This window comes from Pinus tabuliformis, chromosome 3_2, assembly GCF_031772625.1.
Source record: "Pinus tabuliformis cultivar Carrire ecotype Pingquan chromosome 3_2, CPIR1, whole genome shotgun sequence".
Lineage (NCBI taxonomy): Eukaryota > Viridiplantae > Streptophyta > Pinopsida > Pinales > Pinaceae > Pinus > Pinus tabuliformis.
The window spans coordinates 361,852,518-361,859,753 of record NC_142302.1 but is presented as its reverse complement, the minus strand read 5'-3'; positions in this window follow the sequence as shown (position 1 = coordinate 361,859,753).

The following is a 7,236-nucleotide window of genomic DNA, read 5'->3' as shown; positions in this document are numbered from 1 at the left end:
CTCAATGATGTTCAACTAAGATCTGGTAGGATATTAGAAAAGGAAAGACCTTCTGTAGTTATTCAAGAACAAGACAATTCCGAGGAAGATTCTCTACAGCCCAATAAAAGTTTTAAGGGAACATCTCTCAGAAACCAAAATACTGAAAATGAAAAATAAAAAGAACCAGTGAACTCAACTCCTATCATTGAGCAGCCAGTGTCTACTTCTGCACCTCCTTTTCCTGAAAGATTACAAGTTGATAGAGGAGTATAAAAGTAGATCATGTTGCCTAATTATGATTTTCTAGATGAATTAAAAAATGTTTGTATCAAAATTCCTTTGTTACAAGCCATTAAGGAGATTCCAATCCTAGCTAAAACAATAAAGGAGTTGAGCATAAAGAAACCAGGAAGAAAAGCAAAAGAAACAAAACGAATTCACCTGGTAGGAAAAATAGCATATATAATGATGGGAAAAATGGTCATACAAACATATGTAGATCCAGGAAGTCCAATTGTGAAAACACATATCAATGGAGTTGAAATTCCAAATACATTGATTGATTTAGGGGCAGCAATAAACATCATGAGCAAAAAAACCATGGAACAGCTCAAGCTTCCTAATCTTCTTTACACCCCTACATTACTGCAATTAGCGGATAGATCTGTAATCAAACTAGATTGAGTGTTAGAAGATATTTAAGTATCCTTAGATTCTTGGGATTATCCTGTTGATTTTATGATCTTAACCCCCAAGAACAATCTAGGAGGACATCCACTTATATTAGGAATACCTTGGTTGGCCATAGCTGATGCTTTCATTAGTTTTAGATGTGGTGATATGTATATTTCTGACGGGAATTCAACAAAGATATTCACTCTATATCCTCCAGCAAAAACAATCACAAACATAGATGACAAAGAATGGATTGATGATGAAAATGACATTCAACCTCTCTTTACTATTTCAGATATTAGTGAAGATGGTCAAATCTTAAATACAATGGAAAATTTTGAATCATCTCCAGAATATGAACATGATTAATTTTAAGAAAAATCCAAAATTGAATATTTGTCACCTAGGCAGATGTCTCTTTATTCCATGGAAGAATTTGGTAGCTCTACAATTGAAATCTTTCCAGGGAGAACATTGAACATAAACAATAACTTGGAGAAATTACAACAGGAAAAGCTAATCAAGACATTACAACAACATTCTGCTGCATATGCATGGGAATATACTGACACGAAAGGAATTAGTCCTAGGATTTGTATACATCACATCTACATTGAAGAAAATTGTAGACCTATCAGACAACCTCAGAGAAGAATGAATCCAAATCTTAGGGAAATTGTGAAAGAAAAGCTGCAAAAACTGTTGAATATAAACTTCATTTACCCAATTTCAGACAACCAATGGGTTTCCCCTTTAGTAATTGTGCCTAAAAAGAATGGTAAATGGAGGATGTGCATCGATTATGAGAATTGAATAAAGCTACCCTTAAATATCATTTTCCTTTGCCCTTTATAGATCAAGTGTTAGATACATTAGCAGGTAAGAAGTATTTTTCATTCTTGGATGGTTCAAGTGGTTATAATCAGATTCAGGTGGCACCTAAAGATCAAGATAAAACCACATTTACTTGTCCATGGGGAACCTATGCCTACCGAGTACTTCCTTTTGGGTTATGTAATGCACCTGCAACATTCCAAAGAGCAGTACTAGGAATTTTTTCTGATCTAATACATGATTGTGTAGAGGTATATATGGATGATTTTACAGTCTATGGGAATACATTTGAAGAAGCTTTAGAAAATTTGGAAAGAGTTCTTAAAATATGTAAGGAAGAAAACCTTTCACTAAGCCATGAAAAATGTTTTATGATGTTTACAGAAGGTATTTTTTTAGAGCATCACATTTCAGGAGATGGGATTAAAGTTGATAAATCTAAAGTTGAATTCATCTCTAAATTATCAATTCCAAATTGCCAAAATGATGTTCAAAGTTTTCTAGGATTCATAGGATACTATATACGATTTATAGAAAAATTCACTAAAATAACATCCCCACTCTTCAAATTACTCACCAAGTATTGTGAATTCAATTGGAATCTTGACTGCTAGTTAGCATTTGAGGCTTTAAAAACAAAAATTCTTGAAGCACCCATCTTGAGAGGTCCAAATTGGAAACTACCTTTTCACATTTCAACAGATGCTTCAGATACAGCTCTAGGAGTTGTATTAGGACAAAAAGAGTTGATTCCCTATGCCATCTACTATACAAGTAAGAATTTGACTCCCACTGAGTTGAACTATATTATAACTGAAAAGGAATTTTTAGCTATTGTTCATGCAATCAACAAGTTCAGACATTATATAACAGGTTATGAAACCTTTGTTCATACTGATCACTCTGCAATTAGATATTTAATGAATAAACCTATTACTAATGGAAAAGTTACAAGATGGCTTTTACTCTTGCAAGAATTCAGTATTACTGTGCTAGATAGACCTGGAAAACAAAACACAGTTGTTGATTTCCTGTCCAGAATTCAAAATATCAAGATGACACTCCGGTTGAAGATAAGTTTCCTGATGAATATCTTTTTACAGTGACTACTCAAACTCCTTGGTTTGCAGATATTGCTAATTACTTAGTCATAGGGAAATTACATTCACATTTGTTTCCTAGAGAAAAAATAAAAATCATTCAGATAAGTTCAAGATACAACCTGTTATAGAGTTTTGTGAACCCAACGTTTCGGACTACCAAGTGAGTCCATCATCAGGGGATGCATCAATAGATATTCTTCAGATATTAATGATGTATCCATGAGCTATATTTAGGGTATATATATATATATATAGGTTATTAAAGAAAAGATATAAGAAATTAGGTCGGCCATTATCCTATTAGTTTTTCATTTATTTAATTATTTATTATTATTATTATTATTATTATTTTGTTTAATTAATTAGCTAATTAATAAGTTAAAGGGATAAATTAATTAATTAATTGAATAAATAATAAAATTAATTAATTAATTTATCCCTTTAACTTATTAATTAGCTAATTAATTAAACAAAATAATTAAAAAATAATAATAATAATAATAATAATAAATAAATGAAAAATTAATAGGATAATGGCCGACCTAATTTCTTATATCTTTTCTTTAATAACCTATATATATACCCTAAATATAGCTCATGGATACATCATTAATATTGGAAGAATATCTATTGACGCATCCCCTGATGATGGACTCACTTGGTAGTCCGAAACATTGGATTCACAAAACTCTATAACAGATCATTCCTTCTTTATCTAAAACTATCCTCCCCTGTATGGATTCATTATTTAACAAGTTCAAGATACCTATGGATCACTAATGAATTGTATAAAATAGGCCCAGATATTATGATCAGAACATGTGTTAGGGAAGATGAAATGCCTGAGATTCTTAAGGCATGTCATGATGAGCCATGTGGTGGACACTTTGCTGACAAGAGGACAGCCTATAAAATCCTTTCTTTAAGATATTATTGGCCATCCATATTCAAAGATGCCAAAGAATATGTCAGGAGGTGTGACAGTTGCCAGAGGGTAGGGAAACCTGCTCCTTCAAATGAAATGCCACTACAAATTTAGGTACACATTGAACCTTTTGAAAAATGGGCCTTAGACTTTGTTAGGCCAATTAATCCTTCATCTAAGCAAAAGAAGTCTATATTGGTATGCACTGATTATGTCACTAAATGGGTAGAGGCCAAAGCATTACCTTTTGCTAGTGAAAAATCTGTAGTTAATTTTCTTTTTGAGGACATCTTCACTTGTTTTGGTGTTTCAAGAGAAATTGTGACAGATCAGGGATCTCAATTTACATCTGAAATGGCGAAGGGTCTTGTGGAAGATTACAAGATCAAACATAGGAAATCTACTCCCTATCATCCACAAGAAAATGGTCAAGTTGAATCTACAGATAAGATTATTGAAGGAATTCTCACTAAGAATGTGCATCTACATAGAAGAGATTGAGTAGAAAGGCTTCTTGAAGCCTTATGGGCCTATAGAACTACATGGAAAAATACAATGGGACATACGCCCTATGAACTTGTTTATGGGAAACAAGCCTGTTCCCTATAAAGTTTCAAATCAAAACCTTCAAGATGGTAGTCCAATTGGTATTGGATTTATCAGAGGCACAGAAACATAGATTGGATCAACTCAATGAACTTGATGAAATCAGGCAAGATTTGGTCCAAAGAACCAGTATAGTCCAACAACAGAGGGCTAAATGGCATGATAAATATATTAAGGAGAATAAGTTTCAAGCAGGACATTGGGCATTGTTGTTCAATTCAAAGTTCAAAGATTTTCAAGGGAAGTTTCAAACTCATTGGCTTGGTCCATATGAGATTGAAGAAGTCTTTAATAATGGAGCAGTAAAGATAAGGACAATAGATGGAAGAAAAATACCTCTTCTTGTGAATGGTCATCAGTTGAAGATATATCAAAAACCAGTTTCAAGAGAGGAGTTCATTAAGATTTTCCAGGATAACTCTGAAATGAAGCTAGTGAAGAAGAATTCTTCTTCTCCACTAACTTAGTCTTTATTTTTCCTATATATATATATATATATATATATATATATATATATATATATATATATAAATAAAAAGAAAAAACAAAAAAATTGTATGAGGTTGAAAACCAATCATTGATTGGCATCCTTATACAGAAAATACAGGGTGAAAATCAGAGATTTATGACATCCTATATTTTCCATTTCCTTTATGTAATAAGCAGTGACAAAAAGCTACATTCATTTACAGTTTAGAGTCTACAAATTCATCATCTCATTCCATCTCATTATGTCTTCATTTTTTTCTACAGTTCTGCTTCATCTCACTGTCATATTTCATTTACATTTTATCTTTTTACAATTTTACCCCATTTCACCCTATTTTTCATTTTATCTTACATCTCATTCCATCTCACTGTCATAACTCATTTCCATTTTATTTTTACATCCATATTTCATAAGACATATTTCACTTTTCCTTCTTTTCACATTCTACAGCCGATTCCATTCTGCAGCTAATCTAATTCTGCAGCTACAACTTACTTATCATCTCTGGCACAATTATACAGCTTACAAATAAATCATGAATGTAGGGAAATTAAAGAATCAAGTTTTGGAGATCAACCATGCTCAAAGTACCTACAGATCAACACCAAAATAATTATCAAGAAAAAGGTTAAGTTCTAAAGGTAAAATGCAAATTTATTTCAAACAGCAAGTCATAAACATAAGTCATGTATAATATGAATGATCATATGTCTCCTTAACAAGTCATCATTTGATTTGACTACCACTTCATGATACCACATCTCCGCCACATCTTCCACATTCGATACCAAACGGTCTATAATGATTTCATCATACCACACCTCCGCTACTCTGTACTTAAATGGTCTCTAATAACTCCATTTGTTAATGGTCAAAACTACGATGTGACCAACATATTCACGTCTCTCCAAACCCTCACCGTCTACTTATTCCATGCAAACCCATAGTTCTTTTTCACCATACCCGCAATCAATCCATTTCATAGACCAGGAGAGTAATTTTGAAGGTTAGAAAATTCTACGAAACAAAGACCATGGGACTCATTGTCAGGGCAGAGCTTGTAGGGGCAAAGTTTATGGAAGGGTACCCACAACTCAAGGAGATGTTGTAGAAGACTAGATGGCTCAATTTCATTGAAAAATTTGATGGATATCACAAGGAGATCACAAAATCTTTTGCTAGATCATTCGATGGTACGGAAGTAGAGATTGGAGACATTAAGTTTGCAGTAACCGAATCTTACATAGAATAGGCTACAGAACTGCCAAGACTTGGTGAGAGATGGTTCAAAAACAAAGAATTTCACAGTGAATCATGGAAGGTAATCCTCAGGAACCCAGGTATGGATGTCACTGTGTTTAGAAAAGGAATTCCCATTTCAACACTTAAAAATAAATGGAGAAGCATGTTTTTGATATTACAAAAATTTATTACCTATGAGGGAAGATTCAGAGGCATGTGTGTTTATCATATACATTTATTGATGAACTTTCTAGAAAATGGAAACATCAACCTCCCTTTCTTCCTTCTAAAAATTCTAAGGAGGATGGCTTCAAATGTACAGAAGAAAATAGAATTCATAGACACAACTATGTACCATCATGGGTTGGTAAAAATACTGGTTGAGTATCATCTGAAAAGAATAGGAGATACTTGGGAAAACTTCTTGATAAGAAACTATTTCTAAGAGACACCAAAATCACCTGAAGAGGGTAATGTCAGAAGGAGTAAGAGGAGAAATACCAGTATGACCATTCAAATCAAACCTGAGTCCTCCACACAAAAAAATGATGAAGAGCCAGTCTCTAAGATAGAGATCAGGGCGCAGATCAAGCAAAAAGGAAAGATAAAAAAGAAAGTTGGTGGAATTACTGTGAACAAACCTGAATCTTCATTACAACAAGATGATGAACAACTAATCTCTGAAAAATTGACAGAGATTAGGAAACAAATCAAAAGGAATGAAAAGATAGGAAAGGAGAAAAAGGGTACAAAGGAGGAGAACACAAACCCCCTACAACTTAGAAGTAGCTCTAGACTCCAAGGTATGGTAAAGAAGGTATCATCAAAGGGAACATAATTCATAAATATAGAAGAAGAAACCCCAGTACCATCTCCTAAAAATGTTCCATTTACATACAATCCTCAAAACTCTCCTAAATAGTATTTTGAATGCAACCCCAGTGGAGGATCCCGAGGCATAGACCCAGTGCAGCAACAAAATTATGATTACATAGAATCACTGGAAAAGAAAAGTACCTCAATGGATCTAGGATCCTCAGCCAATCTAGAACAACCTATCAATCCATAAGAACCTCTAACTGACTCTCTCAAACAGGAAATCTATGAGTTAGAGATATTGAACAAGTGTATCACGAAAGAAAATGAAACCCTGAAGGAACAAAGCATATTGGATAAAGCCATTCATGATAATACAATATTGCACCTAGGGCTATGGTACAAGAAGAATAGGAAGTTGAAGAGGAAGAATAGAAACTTGACCAAAATAGTCATCAACCTTAAATACAGACTTCTCATGAAGAAACCCAGGATGGCAGTGACTTCAAAGAGGAGCAAGAGAAGAAAGTTAGATGTACTAGCAGAGGTATATGAGCAGATGC